Source organism: Pseudorca crassidens, chromosome 17, assembly GCF_039906515.1.
Source record: "Pseudorca crassidens isolate mPseCra1 chromosome 17, mPseCra1.hap1, whole genome shotgun sequence".
In the NCBI taxonomy this organism is placed as follows: domain Eukaryota; kingdom Metazoa; phylum Chordata; class Mammalia; order Artiodactyla; family Delphinidae; genus Pseudorca; species Pseudorca crassidens.
The window spans coordinates 25,232,086-25,250,795 of NC_090312.1; the positions used below are offsets into that span (position 1 = coordinate 25,232,086).

General features: G+C 34.2%; 1 protein-coding gene across 1 annotated transcript in view; it reads left to right on the forward strand.

The window, feature by feature from the left end:
* LOC137209954 (CUB and sushi domain-containing protein 3-like) overlaps nucleotides 1-18,710 on the forward strand; it is a 351,862-nt gene that overhangs the window by 296,038 nt on the left and 37,114 nt on the right. The window lies entirely within an intron of this gene.

Genomic DNA, 18,710 nt, shown 5'->3' on the forward strand with positions numbered 1-18,710 from the left:
TATGCTGTTTTAAAAATTTAAATGCACTGATATCATTGAAGTATAATGTAGACTTAGTAATTGAAGAATGGTGGGATTAGTGAAATGAAGACATAGGTAAACTCTAGACTAAAAGGGCCTTTTAAACCAGGTAAAATATTTAATAAGAATAGCAGGAACTTATTAAAGGATTTTTATCAAAAGCAATTACATGAAGAGGTTTGTGTTTTCAAATGATGATTCTTGCTGAAGTATAGAGATTGATTTGAAGTGGGGCTCGATTAGCTGTAAGAAAATTTCTTAAGAGATGTTTGCTGTAATCCAAGAAAAAAAATCATGGTAGCTTGTATTAAGATGGTACTGATGGAGATAAAGAAGTAGAATGAGTTGAGAGATTTTTAGGAGGTATAATGATAAAGACCTCTGTAGTGAATTGAAGAGTGATAAAGAAGGTGGTGTTCAAATAAAACATCATTTCTGGCTTGCGTAAATTGGTAAAGGCAGGAGAGATACTCACTGAATTGGAAAATGTTGAAGGAAGGTCACGTTTGGGATGGGAATGCTATGGTTATTGAGAGATGTTTTACATATATTTAGTTTGAAGTCTCTTTGAGACATGCTGTTAAAGCCATCTAATAGACAACAATATCTATCTATATGATTCAGGAGCTGTGAGGAGAAGCATCACTGATAGTGTAGTTGATATTGATGGTAATAGAACCAAAAGGCATCAATAACATTGGCTAGACAGAGACAGGATGGAATGAGAAGATAAGAGGGCACTAGGATTGAGTTGGAGCATCAACAGCATATAAGGCCCAGGCTTAGGAGGATGATCCAGCAAAGGAGACTAAGACAGAGAGACAGGAGGAAATCTAGGGGAATAAGCTGTCACACAGGCAAGACAAATGTGAAGAAGAAAGAATAAGACAACATTGCAGATTGCTGTTGAAAGGACATTAGGTAAATGTGTGTGTTTGTGTGTGTGTGTGTGTATGTGTTTTAATACATTCATAGTTGGCTAGACGTCAGCAAAAGTACCGTGTTTCTATCAGCTTAGTCATACCTTTTTAGGTAAGATGAAAATAACACACTTAGCTATACCAACTTTGTTTTTTTGTTTGTTTGTGTTTTCCTCTATCTTTCAGTCCCTCGATACCCAAGTTTATATAACTTTAACTCTTCCCATGATAATTTTGTGCCTGGGTACAATGAAACTCAGCAGAATCCTGGTTTAAAAATGTTAGAGAATTCAAAAACTATTGTTTCATAAATTGCTACTTCTACAGTGTTACATATTTGAGTCATATCAAGGTAGATGATAATGCCGTGGATTTTCCAATAATTTTATCTCTTGGTGTAGAAGAGATCCCATTAAAAATGAAAAATTTTAAACTTGCAACATATTTGATTACTAGAAGGAAATTAGAAAACACTGTTTCTTGGCACCTGTTCCTTTGTTACCACTGCATTCTAGAAACCAAATCTAACACATTTACTTTAGGGATCATAACATACCCATTTATGTTCATAATAGTTACTTTCTCTTTTCAGATTAAGCATTCTTAGTAATAATTTGTTTATCATCTAAATGAACACCCTTCATATGTTTCCAAGTTTCTGGAATAAATACAGCTTATTCAATAATAGTATCAGATCTACAAATTTCTTTTCTCTCCATTTTCTCATTAAATGACACTGGACCACTTTATTTATTTCCCCCTTCCTCAGGAAGAAAATAGCAAGAAATTAATTGTTTTACTGTCCTTTTAAATTAATGTTACCATGAATATTTAGATAGACTTGTTAAATTCCTTGTTGTAAAATATAAACACCAAGGTCATTTGGCACTTTTCAAGAAAATGATACAAATACCAAAACTATGTTATATTTTTATAAATGGCAATTGAAAGATACAGTGTCAGTAAATAATATTGTCTGTAGTCACTTAAATGTAATAAAACAACATTCCTTTTAATTGTATTAGTTACAGAATTGATGTATAAAATGATCTGTGAATAATTAAAACTTTAAATCTAATCCTGGCCCTCTAATCCCTTTACATTTTTTAATGTTCTCATATCTTTTTAAACATATAGTCATCAGAATGAGACATTTTATTTCAGGTGGCATTACATTGGTTCTTTCTTATGAGTATGCATTGCTCATATAATATTTTCAATCCTTAATAGAACTGAAAAGATAAATGAGAAAAGGGGACCCATTTACATTATTTTGATTAAAATTACAGACGATTCCTTGATTACAGGCCCTTCATTGAGGAACTGGGAACTTGCCACTGGCCACTATGCATTTTATTCTGTTCTGGAAGTTCAGGCAGTGAAGCAGGCCTTACTGTAACCTGCCTTTGACTTTGGCAACAGGGAATAAATCAGCCCAGTAATTGTGCTGCACGGAGAATATTAAGTTAGCCAATGCCTCTCTTATAAGCTATATATGCTAACTCATTAAGTTCTTGTTTATTAAACAACAGTCAGCAGCACCGTTGCATGATCCAACAGGGATGGAAGATCTACTCAGTCATTACTGGATGGCAGAATTTTATGAGGCCTGTTGAATATTAGCTAATTCCATTGCAGTGAAATGAAAAATAACATAGCATAAAGAAGCTCGAGTTCTAGTTTTAGCTTTGACTCTTTGTGGATAGATGAAACTGGGTAAGTTATGTCACCTCCCTAGATCTCAGGTTCTTTGTCTGTAATATCTAAGGCTTCTCTCAACTCTAATATTGTTTGGCATTATCTGCTTAGGTGCTATGGCAGGGTCAAGGAGGTAGAAAGTAACTAGGTGCTGCCTTATTTACAAAGCATTGGATGGAGAGTTAGATTAGATACCCTTTAAAATTGTTTCCAAACTTAATCTTTTCGGGTTGTTACTAGAATTCTATTCATTCAGTGTTCATTCAGCAGTTAGTTATTAGATACCTACTACATGGCAGCTATTGTCCTAAATGCATCAGTGACCAAAGTGGCAGAGAGGCTTGCTCCTGTAGAACTTATGCCCTATGACGGGAAAAAGGCTCTAAAAAGCAATCAATATAAATAAAGTAATAACACACTCTGTTCAGAGAGTGATAAGAAAGAACAGGTGGAGTAGGGTAAGAGAGGTCAGGAGAGCAGTAGTAGGGTGATGGGTGTGTAGGTTACTTAATTGATAAGTTGAGATTTGAGCAAAGTCTGGACACAAGTAAGATAGCTAAACAATGAGCATTCCAGGCAGAAATGATGTCTAGAACAAAATATATAATCTTGAGTGTGCCTCATTGTGTTTAAGGAACATCTAGGAGGTGATTGTGACTACAAAAGTATTGACATGGGTGAAAATAGTAGAAGCAAAAGAGAATTAATGGAGCCCAGATAAAGACCTATATTTGGCTTTTAGGTGAAATATGAAGTCATTAAAGTGATTGGACTTAGTATTTTTTTATTTTATTTTATTTTTAATTATTATTATTATTATTTTTTGCGGTACACGGGCCTCTCACTGTTTTGGCCTCTCCCGTTGCGGAGCACAGGCTCCAGACGCTCAGGCTCAGTGGCCATGGCTCACAGGCCCAGCCGCTCTGCGGCATGTGGGATCTTCCCGGACCGGGGCACGAACCCATGTCCCCTGCATCGGCAGGCGGACCCTCAACCACTGCGCGGCCAGGGAAGCCCTGGTCTTAGTTTTTAAAGAATCACTCTGTGGAAGAAACTATAGAGAGGAAAGGTAGAAAAATGGATATTACTTGCAGTAATCTAGGTAAGATGTTATAATTATTAGGATGAGGAAATAACAGTGGAGGTGATGAGAAATTGTTAGGTTTTCAAGATAAAGTTAAGAGAATTTCCTAACTGATGGTGAAGCTCAAGGAAAAGAAGGAGCAAGGACAGCTCTAAGGCTTTTGGCCTGAAGAACTGAGGACATGAAATAGCCATTAATTAATATTGAGAAGGCTGTTGATGAAACATTTTTGGAGAGATGCTCCAGAGCTTAATTTTGGACATGTGCAGTTTGAGATGGCTAATAAACATTCTGATGAAGATTTCAAGGAGGCAGTTGGCTATACAAGTCTTAGTGCAGAATTAAAGTTGTGGGATAAAGATCTAAATTTGGAAGTCTAGAAGGGGAAGTGATTATTAAATTAAAAAAAAAGAGAGAGAGAAAAAGACTAAGAACTGAATCCTGGACACTCCAACACTAAAAACACAACAAAGCTAGGAGGAACTGGTAAGAGTTTCAAAAGGATAATTAATAAGATAGGAGGAAAACCAAGAGTGTGGTTTCCTAAAAGCCAAATGAAAGTATATCAAGGAGAAGGAACTGATGAACTATGTCAAATACTGATGATAAGCCAGTAAGATGAACTCTGAAATTGATCACTGGATTTAGTAATATGGAGGTTATTGATTACTGTGATGAAAGGAGTTTTGTCGGTGACAGTCTTACTGGAGTGGTTTTAAGAGAGAATTGGAAAGTAAAAATTGTAGGCCATTAGTATACATAAGCCTTTCAGGGACATTTGTAACCAAAGGTGAACAAAGAAATAGGGCAATTGCTGAAGGAAGAAGTAGAGTCAAGAGGGTTTTTTTTTTTTTTTTTTAATTTTTGGTTTGTTTGTTAAACTGGGATAGGTAAAACCCTGTGTTCACACTGGTGGGAATGATCTGCTAAAGTGCAAAAAATTGGTGATGGAGAGAGTGGGGAGACTTGCTGTAATAAAGTGAAGAAGTGGAGATAGTGAAACTAATCTTTCCTTTTAAAAATCTGTTTGTGAAAGGAAGGAAGGAGGAAAAAGCAGCAGTAACTAGAGAGTGAGGTAGACCATGAAAATGAAGATTAAAAGGTCAAGTGAGGGATGATTCCATGGCAGAGGTTATAAGGAATTTAACCAATTTGGAAGCCCTGTACATAGAAATAAAAGACCAAAGGCTTGCAATCAAAGACCACAAGGAATGAGTTATTATCACAGACAGTAATAAAGAATTGTATAATAATTGTAATTTTTCAGGTTGGATGACAGTACACATGTGAACAATAATAGAAAGATCAGGAAGACCCATTAATATATTTTAAACAGAAGGGAAATGAGTTCATTTTGTAAGGTATAAGGTTGAGGCTTCAGCAGAATTTCCACAGAGCATGTTCCCCCCAGAAACTGGTAATATGTAACATAATTCTGACAGATATTGAGGTAGGAATAATTATTTGGCATAGTTATTCCTACTCTCCTATAGTTAAAAATCTCTACAGTATCTAAAAAAATGGAGTATTGGATAAAATCAAGGGAATTAACACAGTTATCAAAATCAGAATATTAGCAAAAACATACTCAGATCATATAACATAGGAAGACCTGTTTAAATTAATTGTATTCAAATTAAGAATAAAAGAAAGTATATAGTGTATTTTATTTAAACTATATATGCACATTTATTTATATTTATTAGGTAGTTTAAATAATGCTAACTACCTAATATTTAGATTTGAGCTGATAAATTGTTCCATCATAGGCTAACTCCCATTGAAAGCTAATTCCTCCATGTGTACACTAGAACCTATCCTTTCTCACTGAGGAGTGTTATGCCCACAATTTTAATTCTCTTCTACACCATCAATTTTTGCTCCCTGATTAATCACTCTTTAACTAGATGTAACTTGGTTTGTCCCATCATTTCTTTAGAACTGCCTTTTCCAAAATGACCAATGATATCTGAATTCCTACTTTAATACTTATCTTACTTGATTTATTTGCAACATTTGAATGATCATTTCCTCAAGAACATCCATCTCCCTTGTTACTATGAAGTCCTGTCTTTTACCCTTTCTTATTCCTTACTGACTGTATCTTCCAGAATCTTTTTGAGTGGATTTTCTTTCTTTATCCTTTCTGTGTGTTCCCGCATTTGTCCAACGTTTGTCTGTTTCTCTCTCTCTCTCTCTCTCTTTTTTTTTTTTCTGTTCACTCTACTTTGTAATTTGCATAAATCTCCATGGCTTCAGTGATCTTAAGAACTTGCAGTTCTCCTGATGTTCATGATTATTGGTTGTCGTACTTTGTTTCTAGTTGTATACATATTGTTACAAAAATAACAGAATCTTAAGGACAGCTTGGATCTCAAGTTATACATAATATCTAGAACTTTACATTGTACACCTTAGGTATTTCGAATATATTCGTGAAATGAATAAATGATTTTTGCCCTTTATAAAAAGGACATCAGTTGACCATCTGTTTTTACCTCTTTTACCCAGTGATTACACTTGATTTAAGAAAGCCATATGCATTAGTTTGGATTAGGTTCAACTGTAAAAGAAAATTAAAGTAAAAAAACACCAACAGGCTTGAATGAGATGCAAGTTTTTGTTTTGTTTTTTAAATTTAAAGTCTGGACGTAGGTGTACAAGACAGTTGTGGAAACCCCTGATATCAAATACTCAGGATCCTTTTATATTACTATTCTATTTGTAGGTGGCCTTCATTCCAAAGATCATATCATGTCCAGACTACATCCATTTAGTTTACAGTCTAGACAGTAGGAAGAAGGAAAGGGGAAGGGAAGGGCCAAAGGGTATTCATCATTCAACTGTCTCTTAAACAAGGTTCTAGTTGCTACCCTGCATTTTCTACTATTTCTGCTTGTACTCATTGGCCAAAATTTTCTTACATGGCCACTTGGCTGAAAGAGACACAAGGAAGTATGACTCTTCTTCTAGGTGGCCTTTGCTCAGCTAAAAACCTGTTAATGAAAGAAAAGGAGAAATATTAGGATATAACTAAAAAACTTCCACATTGTTTTTACTGATGCAGTTCCTCCAGAGAAAATATATATTCATTAGTATTTTACATATAATACAACTATGTGTGGGTCCGTATTGATATGTATTGATACAGATAGGTACGTATATGTTATATACAAATACATAAATCAGATATACATATATGTGGTATATTATCATTCATATATATGGAATATATATATTATTATATATGCTAATAGTTCCAAATTTAGCAGTATTTCTCAAATGGTGTTCTTGTAATATCTACATCAGAATTGCCTGTAGCATTTCTTAAAGTGTGGATTTCTGAGCTCCCACACAAATGTATTCATTTACATTCTATAGGCATGAAATTAGTAACTCTGCAAACTAGATGATTCCAGTCCATTGCTATAGCAAATAAAGCAGTAAGTTTGGTTTTATCAGTATTGCAACTCTGTCATATAACTGTCCTCTAAGCTATCCCACAAGAGCTGAAATATTTCTTAGTACTCAAAAAGCTGAAGGTCTAATTAACATGATATATCAAGCTAATTAAACTAATTCTATGATGCATACACATATGTATATGGTATGAATTTATGTAATGGATAGCACAAAGACTGTGCTAGTGAATCAACAATTGTCCAACTAAATAAGATAAATTAATTAGAGGTAACTGGCTATAATATTCATTCTACAAAGTAAATATTGTAGATACTAATCCTATCAAACAGGTGTTCCTGTTTACTACCTTATTTCTGACAGTTATTAGACTAAAACATGCAATGAAGCTATGGTTCATGCATATTTATTGCTTATGCATAACAGTAATTTGGTTAAATATCTATTACGATTCCATAATTTTGAATTAACCTTCTTGTTGTTGTGATGAGAGCACTTAACATGAGATCTACCTTCTTAACAAAATTTTAAGTGTACAATACATTGTTGTTAGCTATAGGCACAATATTGTGACAGCAGATCTCTAGAGCTTATCCATCTTGTATAACTGAAACTTTAAATAGCAACTCCCCATTTCCCCTTCGTCCATCCACTGGCAAATACCATTACGCTTTCTGTTTCTATGAGTTTAACTGTTTTAGCTATCTCATGTAAGTGTAATCATGAAGTATTTGTCCTTCTGTGGCTGGCTTATTTCACTTAGCGTAATGTTCTCAAGGTTCATCCATGTTGTTGAATATGGCAGGATTTCCTTCTTTTCTAAGGCTGAATATTATTTCTTTATAGGTATATGCTACATTTTCTTTATCCATGGTTGCCTCTCTTTAGACAAACAGAGTAGTCATAAAATGATGAGAGCCAGAGGAATTCTAAGGATCCGACTGCTCAGTGTTCCCCTTTGAGGGAAATGAATCTTGAGGCTCATTGTGTCTGTTGAAAATTCAAGATGAAAATTAAGATCTCCTAATGCTTGCTGCAGTGTACTTTTTTACAAAAGTACTCCTTAGGCATACAGCCAGGGTTTTCTTAAAACTATGTATGTATATCAGCAAAACATTTTGAAAACCTGAAACTTTGACATATAAATACCACAGTATGGATTAATGTTTTTAAATATAGCCTGAAGTTGACATTATATATTGGGTTGATACTTAAATATAAGTTTGCTTCAAAGAGTTAGAAATTCTTGTAGATATCTGAGAATCCCGAGTATGGTTAATTTACCATTTTTAGTACAATTAAATATATTTTTTCTGCCTTAAGGACAACCTGTTTGACAGTGCAGCAAGAAGCGTTAAGAATGTATGTAAGGCTTGCTCATCCATTAAAAAAAGAATTACATAATAGATGAAACCAGAATTAACACAAATAACAGCTCACTACTGAGAGAAGCATTTTGAAAGGTTTCTAACCAGACCACTTCCATGTAAATGCAAAATATTTCCTCTCTGACTTCTTAGGTTGAAAAAAGTTAGTTGTTAGATGTGAGATAAAACATCATTGTTTGATGTAAAACCAATTATATATATAAAAAATAAAAAAATACAAATTTCATGTATATATATTATATATAATTATTTATGACAAATTTGAAGTTATCCTTCTAATTATTAGTGTGTACACTAATTATTATTAGTGATGTTTTTATACCTTTAAGAAACAGACCTTGCATTCATTGTTCCATCTTAATTAAACAAATTGCATTTTTTTTTTTTTTTTTTTTGCGGTACGCGGGCCTCTCACTGTTGTGGCCTCTCCCGTTGCGGAGCATAGGCTCCGGATGCACAGGCTCAGCGGCCATGGCTCACGGGCCCAGCCGCGCCGCGGCATGTGGGATCTTCCCGGACCGGGGCACGAACCCGCGTCCCCTGCATTGGCAGGCGGACTCTCAACCACTGTGCCACCAGTGAAGCCCAATAAATTGCATTTTTAATGCAAGTGCAGAAGTAAACGAATACTACTTCTGTTTTTAAATTTAAGAAACTCATTTACTTATACATAATATTTTAATTAAGGAATGCACTCATCAAAAATATGTTTCAACATCAAAGGGAAAAAGATGTCATGTCTGATTCCACTTTTTTTTTAATCTTGTGTGATCTTTCATAAAGACTGGAAAACTGTACAGATCTCTAAGGTTAAACCAAAGCTCTAGTATGTGAAATACATGACTAATTTTATCATCTTATTTAATCCATAAAAATCAAACACCACTTGTTTGTCACTATTATTCATAAGGAAGTCCCAATATGCCCTTTTCATAATTCCTTGCTCTTTTTGTCTCCTCTCTAATAAAGTATTCCCTATAGTATTACCTAGATAAGTATTACTTAGAGCCACTACAACTCTGAAACTCCACTGTTCTTCTTGCTTACTCCCTTCATCTGTGTATTTTTTTTTAATTTCATCAGAAACTCTAGTGCTTGTCATATTCATTTGATTCATTTTTCTGCAATTTATTAACTTGTACGTTAGCCTTAGTCAGGGACACCACTCCATTTAGAAAGGAGAAAAGTGTGAAAGAACAGGTGTGTCTGCATTAAAGTTTATGACTGTAGTGACCAGAAATCGAGATACATTCTTTCTGTGATTTCTATTTTTTCCCTGACGAAAGATTCAAGGTCATCTCCTGAAACTGAGGGGAGGTGATAAATTAGGATATTTAAGGAGAGTGGGATTATTTGAAATATCTTCTTTGAAGAATGGAAAAACAAACAACTAAGGAAATCGAAGGATTGTTGGGCAGTGTTTTGAATCCAGTTGAGATTTTAAAACATGAGTTTTTAGTGGCAATAATTGATGCACTTCAATATTTCTACAAAACTACTTAGCAACAATATAAGTACAATGAGGCAGGCACCAACATTACTGCTACATTAGGTCAAACTACATTAGGACAATGGAGGAGATTGAAGGTATTGGTAGAGCATGGCCTGGAGAGGGAAAGAAGTGATTTCCAATGGAGTTTGCCTCTTCTAAGCACACTTTTTTTTGGTTTGTTTCTTTTGTTTTTTCTGGGTTGGATTTTTTTTTTTTTAACATCTTTATTGGAGTATATTTGCTTTACAATGGTGTGTTAATTTCTGCTTTATAACACAGTGAATCAGCTATACATATACATATATCCCCACATCTCCTCTCTCTTGCATCTCCCTCCCACCCTCCCTATCCCACCCCTCTAGGTGGTCACAAAGCACTGAGCTGATCTCCCTGTGCTATGCAGCTGCTTCCCACTAACTATCTGTTTTACATTTGGTAGTGTATATATGTCCATGCCACTCTCTCACTTCGTCCCAGCTTACCCTTCCCCCTCCCCGTATCCTCAAGTACATTCTATATGTCTGCGTCTTTATTCCTGTCCTGCCCCGAGGTTCTTCAGAACCATTTTTTTGTTTTGTTTTTTTAGATTCCATATATATGTGTTGGCATACAGTATTTTTCTCTTTCTGACTTACTTCACTCTGTATGACATACTCTAGGTCCAGCCACCTCACTGCTCATAACTCAATTTTGTTTCTTTTTATGGCTGAGTAATAGTCCATTGTATATATGTGCCATATCTTCTTTATCCATTCATCTGTTGATGGTCACTTAGGTTGCTTCCATGTCCTGGCTATTGTAAATAGTGCTGCAATGAACATTGTGGTACATGTCTCTTTTTGAATTATGGTTTTCTCAGTGTAAATGCCCAGTAGTGGGATTGCTGGGTCGTATGGTAGTTCTATTTTTAGTTTTCTAAGGAACCTCCATACTGTTCTCCATAGTGGCTGTATGAATTTACATTCCCACCAACAGTGCAAGAGGGTTCCCTTTTCTCCATACCCTCTCCACCATTTATTGTTTTTAGACTTTTTGATGATGGCCATTCTGACTGGCATGAGGTGATGCCTCATTGTAGTTTTGAGTTGCATTTCTCTAATGATTAGTGATGTTGAGCATCCTTTAATGTGTTTGTTGACCATCTGTATATATTCTCTGGAGAAATTTCTATTTAGGTCTTCTGCCCATGTTTGGATTGGGTTGTTTGTTTTTTTGGTATTGAGCTGCATGAGCTGCTTGTAAATTTTGGAGATTAATCCTTTGTCAGTTGCTTCGTTTGCAAATATTTTCTCCCATTCTGAGCGTTGTCTTTTCATCTTGTTTATGTTTTCCTTTGCTGTGCAAAAGCTTTTAGGTTTAATTAGGTCCCATTTGTTTATTTTTGTTTTCATTTCCATTATTCTAGGAGGTGGGTCAAAAAGGATCTTGCTGTGATTTATATCATAGAGTGTTCTGCCTATGTTTTCCTCTAAGAGTTTGATAGTGTCTGGCCTTACATTTAGGTCTTTAATCCATTTTGAGTTTATTTTTGTGTATGGTGTTGGGGAGTGTTCTAATTTCCTTCTTTTACATGTAGCTGTCCAGTTTTCCCAGCACCATTTATTAAAGAGGCTGTCTTTTCTCCATTTTATATTCTTGCCTCCTTTATCAAAGATAAGGTGACCATATGTGCATGGGTCTATCTCTGGGCTTTCTATCCGTTCCATTGATCTGTATTTCTGTTTTTGTGCCAGTACCATACTGTCTTGATTACTGTAGCTTTGCAGTATAGTCTGAAGTCCAGGAGCCTGATTCCTCCAGCTCCAGTTTTCTTTCTCAATATTGCTTTGGCTATTCGGGGTCTTTTGTGTTTCTATACGAATTGTGAAATTTTTTGTTCTAGTTCTGTGAAAAATGCCATTGGTAGTTTGATAGGGATTGCATTGAATCTATAGATTGCTTTGGGTAGTATAGTCATTTTCACAGTGTTGAAGCACACTGTTTTTTAATCCATGAATTTTAGCTGTAAGTTAGTATAAACCATTTATTCTTGAGAGCTTGCAAAAAAAGGTAAATGCTAATTAAGAGTCTAGAAATCTGTATAATATGGTATATAAAGTTTTAATGTTATATAGGTTTTTATGTATTGGTATGTTTGTAATACACAAATATCTTAGATTATTTTATGAACTTTGAAATATATCGTATTTGTTCATTTTAACAGTATATTTTTCTTAGTGATTTCATTCTAGTTAAAGTGGAACTGTAATTCCTGACTTACCATTGCTTTTGTAAGTTACCTTCCATAGTTCTTTCCTCCTTTAACATAATAATTTCCATAAAACTAGCCTATGCCTAACTTGATTAAATCCACTTATACAGAAAATGGTGTTGTGACCCTAAAAAACTCTTACAGGCAAATTTTTATACCAAAATTGCTTTTATAGCATAGATTCCAAAGTTATAATTAGTAAACTCATATAGAATTACTTACATACAAACTACAACATAAAAGTTAAATGTTAAAACCTATTTTAAACTCACTTCTGATTGAGCAGTGAAAGACTTTGTTTATAAATCATATTATTATGCAGTGCCCCTCTCTTCTTCAATGACTGTAATCTTTTTGCTGAACACTCATTTTCTGTTCAACATAACTTTATTTAACATATTTTAAATATACTCAACAGTCATAGTGATTAGAAAATATAGATATTTTCTTTTTTTCTTTTTTGTTTTGCTTTGTTTTGTTTTGTTTCCTGGATGAAGCACAGAACAGTAGAGACAATGAATCTTACAAACTGATATGGATTTTTCAATTCAAGAGAAGGCAGATGGCAGACTCTTGGGAGAAGCTGCACAGTCAAATTACAAAGGGTATAATAAAGGAAGGTATGGAGACTTTAGACATATTTGTACTATTCTCCATAATAATGATAATTTTAATAATATTCAGTATCTCCTATGTTTGAAAATAATAGGTACTTAAATTTTTTTTATTGAAGTATAGTTTATTTGCAATGTTGTATTAGTTTCAGGTGTACAGCAAAGTGATTCAGATATATACATGTGTATATATATGTGTGTATATATATACATATATATTCTTTTTCAGATTCTTTTCCATTATAGGTTATTACAAGATTTTGAATATAGTTCCCTGTACTATACAGTAAGTCCTCGTTTTTTTTATCTGTTTTATATATAGTAGTGTGTAACTCTTATCTCAGACTCGTAATTTATCCCTTCCCCATTGGTAACCATAAGATTGTTTTCTATGTTTGTGAGTCTGTTTCTGTTTTGTAAATAAGTTCATTGTATTATATTTTTTTAGATTCCACTTATAAGTGATATCTTATGATATTTGCCTTTTCTGACTTATTTCACTTAGTATGATAATCTCTAGGTTCATCCATGTTGCTGCAAATGGTATTATTTCATTCCTTTTTATGGCTGAGTAATATTCCATTGCATGTATATGTGTGTGTGTGTGTGTGTGTGTGTGTGTGTGTGTGTGTGTGTGTGTACCACATCTTTATCCATTCATCTGTTGATGGACACTTACGTTGCTTCCATTTCTTGACTATTTCTTGGTATCTTTTCAAATTCGAGTTTTCATCTCTTCTAGGTATGTGCCCAAAAGTGGGATTGCTGGCTTATATGGCAACTGTGTTCTTAGTCTTTTGAGAAGCTTCCATACTGTTTTCCATAGTGGCTGCACCAACTTACATTCCCACCAGCAATGGATTCCCTTTTCTCCACACCCTCTCCAACATTTATTGTTTGTAGATTTTTTGATGATGGCCATTCTGACTGGTGTGAGGTGATGCCTCATTGTAGTTTTGATTTGCATTTCTCCAATAATCAGCACTGTTGAACATCTTTTTGTGTGCCTGTTGTTCCTCTGTATGTCTTCTTTGGAGAAATGTCTATTTAGGTCTTCAGCCCATTCTTTGATTGGGCTGTTTGTTTTCTGTTATTGAGTTTTATGAGCTGTTTGTATATTATGGAAATTAAGCCTTGTCAGTCGAATTGTTTGCAAATAATTTATCCCATCGTTAGGTTGTCTTTAAGTTTTGTTTATGGTTTCCTTTGCTATGGAGAAGCTTTGATTAGGTCCTATTTTTGCTTTTATTTTTATTGCCTTCAGAGACTGACCTAAGAAATCATTGATATAATTTATGTCGGAGAATGTTTTGCCTATGTTCTCTCTTCTAGGAGTTTTATGGGGTCATGTCTTATATTCTAGGAGTTTTATGGGGTCATGTCTTATATTTAAGTCTTTAAGCCATTTTGAGTTTATTTCTGTGTATGGTGTGAGGATGTGTTCCATCTTGCACATCCAGCTACATTGATGTGCATCCCAGGGTCACAAAGATGGTTCAACTTGCACATCTAACATTGATTTACATGCAGCAATCCTGCTTTCCCAGTGCCACTTGCTAAAGAGACTGTCTTTTCTCCATTGTACATTCTTGCCTCCTTTGTCCAAATTTAATTGACTGTAGGTGTGTGGGTTTTATGTGGGAGCTCTCTATTCTATTCCATTGATCCATATGTCTATTTTGTGCCAATATCCCATTGTTTAGATTGCCGTAGCTTTGTGGTATTATCTGAACTCTGGAATGGTTATGCCTCCAGCTTTGTTCTTTTTCCTCAGGATTGATTTTAGTAATTCTGATAAGTCTTTTATGGTTCCATATAATTTTAGGATTATTTGCTCTATTTCTGTGAAAAATGTCATGGGTAATTTGATAGGGATTGCATTAATTCTGTAGATTGCTTTGGGTAGTATGACCATTTTATCAAGACTAATTCTTCCAATCCAAGAGCATGGGCTACCTTTCCATTTCTTTGAATCATCTTCAGTGTCCTTTATCAATGTTTTATAGTTCTCAGCATATAAGTCTTTTGCCTCCTTGGTCAGGTTTATTCATAGTTTTTTTTTTTTGGGTGTGATTATAAACAAATTTTTTTTTTTTACTTATATTTTACTGTTAGTGTAAAGAAATGGAAAAGATTTCTGTATGTTAATCTTGTATTGTGCTACCTTGATGAATTCTTTTATCAGTTTCAATAGTATTTGTGCAGAATCTTTAAGGTTTTCTATATAACGTATGTCATTTGCATATAACCCAATTTTACCTCTTCCCTTCCTATTTGAATACCTTTTATTTATTTTTCTTGTTTGGTGGCTGTGGCTAAGACTTCCAATACAATGTTGAGTAGAAGTGGTGAGAGTGTGCATCCTTATCTAGTTCCAGATTTTAGCAGGAAGGCTTTCAGCTTTTCAGGATTGAGTATTATGTTGGCTGTGGGTTTGTCATAAATAGCTTTTATCATGTTGAGGTATGTTCCCTCTATACCCACTTTCATGAGAGTTTTTATCGTGAATAGATGTTAAATTTTATCAAATGCTTTTTCTGTGTCTATTGAGATGATCATGGGTTTTTTGTCTTTCCTTTTGTTGATATGGTGTATGACATTGATTGATTTGTATATGTTGAAACATCCTTGTGACCCCGGGATGAATCCACCCTGGTCATAGTGTATGATACCTTTTATATATTGTTGCATTCTGTTTGCTAATACTTTGTTGAGGATTTTTGCATCTGTATTCATCAAAGATATTGGCCTGTAATTTTCTTTTTGGTAGTGTCTTTGTCTGATTTTGGTATCAGGGTGATGGTGGCTTTGTAGAATGACTTTGGGAATGCTCCCTCCTTTTCAGTCTTTTGGAAGGATTTGAGAAGGATTGGTATAAGTTCTTTTTTGTATGTCTGGTAACATTCCCCAGTGAAGCTACCCAGTCCTGGACTTTCGTTTGCAAGGAGTTATTTATTTATTTCTTTTATTACAGATTCTATTTCACTTGTAGTGATAGTTCTGTTCAAATTATCTTTTTCTTTTTGATCCAGTTTCAGTGGACTGTATGTTTCTAGATATGTGTCCATTTCATTTAGGTTGTCCAATTTGTTGGCATATAATTGTTCATAGTATTTTTTTTTTTTTTTTTTGTATTCCTGTGGTGTAGGTTGTTATTTCTCCTCTTTCATTTCTTATTTTTGTTATTCGGTCCTCTCTCTTTTTTGTTCTTGGTGAGCCTGGCCAGAGAACCATCTCTTGGTTTTACTGTTTTTTTCTATTGTTTTTTTAATCTCTATTTTATGTATTTCCTCTCTGATCTTTATTACTTTTTTCCTTCTACCAACTTTAGGTTTTGTTTGTTCTTCTTTTTCTGATTCTTTTAGGTGGTAGGTTAGGTTGAGATTTTTCTTGTTTTTTGAGGAAGGCCTGTGTCACATGAACTTCCTTCTAAAAACTGCTTTTGTTGCACCCCATAGATTTGTATGGTTGTGCTTTCATTGTCACTTTTCTCAAGGCATTTTTTAATTTCCCCTTTGATTCCACCATTGACTCATCAGCTTTTTAGTAGCATGTTGTTTATTTGCTGTGTAAATGTTTTGTTTGTTTGTTTGTGTCTGTTTCTATGGTTGATTCTAGTTTCATGCTGTTGTGGACAGAAAAGATGCTTGAAATAATTTCTATCCTCTTAAGGATATCCTCTTGAGGCTATCCTCTTGAGGCTTGTTCTCTGTCCCAGTAGGTGGTCTGTCCTAGAGAATGTTCCATGTGCACTTGAAAATAATGTATATTCTGATTTTTTTGAATGTAGTTTCTTGAAAATATCAATTAAGTCTAACTGTAAGGATCTGCGTTGCCTTATTGATTTTCTGTCTGGAAGATATGTCCATAGATGTGAGTGGGATGTTAAAGTCTCCTACTATCATTGTATTCCTGTCAGTTTCTCCCTTTATGTCTGTTAGTATTTGTTTTATGTATTTAGGTGCTCCCATATTGGGTGCATGTATGTTAATGAGTGTAATATCCTCTTCTTTTGTTGATCCTTTTGTCATTATATCGTATCCTTCTTTATCTTTCTTTAAGACTTTTGTTTTAAAGTCTGTCTTGTCTGATATGAATATTGCTACCCCCACTTTCTTGTCGTTTCCATCTGCATGAAATATCTTTTTCCATCCCCTCACTTTCAATCTGTGTGTGTCCTTTGCCCTAAAGTGGGTCTTCTATAGGCAGTATATTGTCAGTAGCATCATTTGCAAATATTTTTTCCCATTCAGTAGGTTGTCTTTTTGTCTTGTTTTTGGTTTCCTTTGCTGAACAAAATTCCTTTTTGTCCCATATTTAACTGTCTGTACACACAATGTTATGGTGTTAAGCCATTGTTTTATTACTTTCTGTTATGTAATCATGTACAAATTCATCATTCTAAATAAAATATAATGGAACATTTAGAATTTAAATAATTATCTTTAAGTAGTTATTACATGTAAGAGTATTCTTGGAGTTTAGAGTATCCTATAAAGAAAGAAATGTAAGAATAAGCATCCTAGTTTTGTTTTTGTATTATATATTTGAAGAAATGTTATAGAAGCCCCAAATACAAGGTACAGGGTAGAAGTATTTATGAGTTCAGAAAATGGAGAAGCATTCAGATTGTGGTTGTCAGGGAAACTTCCACAGAACTTGTAGACCCTGAACTGGATGTTGAAGGATAGTAGCCTTTTGGCCAGTTCCCTAAAATTCCTGCTCATGCTATTTCCATTATGCCAAACTACCACTTCTTTGTTACCACGTTAAGTGGGTGGAATCGTGTCCCCCTTAAAAATATATTCAGACCTAAATCCCTTTACCTATAAATGTGACCTTATTTGGAAATAGGGTCTTTGCAGATATATTCAAGTATAAATAAGGTCAGATTAGATTAGTGTGGGCCCTAATCCATTGACTGTTGTCCTTATTAGAAGAGGAAAATTTGGATATAGACACACAGGAAAGAAGGATATGTGGTACTGAGGCAGAGATTGGAATTATGTGTCTATAAGCCAAGGAATGACAAGGATTACCAGCAACCATACGAAAGCAAGGAAGAGGCAAGGAAGGATCCTGTGGTAGGGACTTCAGATAGAACATACATAGTGCTGCTGACCCTTGACCTCAAACTTCTAGTGTCTAGAACTGTGAGACAATAATAACTATCTGTTTTTTAAAGACACCTAGTTTATGGTACTTTTTAATAGAATTCCTTGGAAATTAATGAACTAACAGTGATTTTCAGTAACTTGTTTGATTTTCAGTAATTTGTTTGATTTTCAGAGCACATTTAAAGGAATAGATAAGCTCTTTCGTATAGTGTACAAAATTTATTCAAGGGTTCAAGGACAAATAACAACATGAAATAAAAGTATGGTGCTAATTAATGTTTCCATACTTCCATTACATAAGTTCAGTGTGGGAGAAATGCCATTAAAGTTTCCCAGTTCTTACAACAGAGAACTGGAAAGTAGAAAAGTAGGTTTTACTCATTTTCTTTCATTGCTTAAAAAGTAACAGAAATAATGATATAGATGGAAATAATTTATATTTAGAATGTGAAATATGATCATGAGTTTTTGTTATGTTAAATCTTACTTAGAACTGAAGGAAATACATTTACATCATTTGTATTTTCTCTGTCAATCAAATTTGTCTTGTTTTTTGATTGGCTTGGTTTTGAAAAACCAAGAAACCTGGTTTTTCTTAATGAAACCTGTTAAACTTGATGAAAAACATGTAATTTTTTTCCTGTTTTTTCCTGACCATGTTTTTTTATAATGAAAATATTTATAGTAGTAGAGACTCATTTTGTA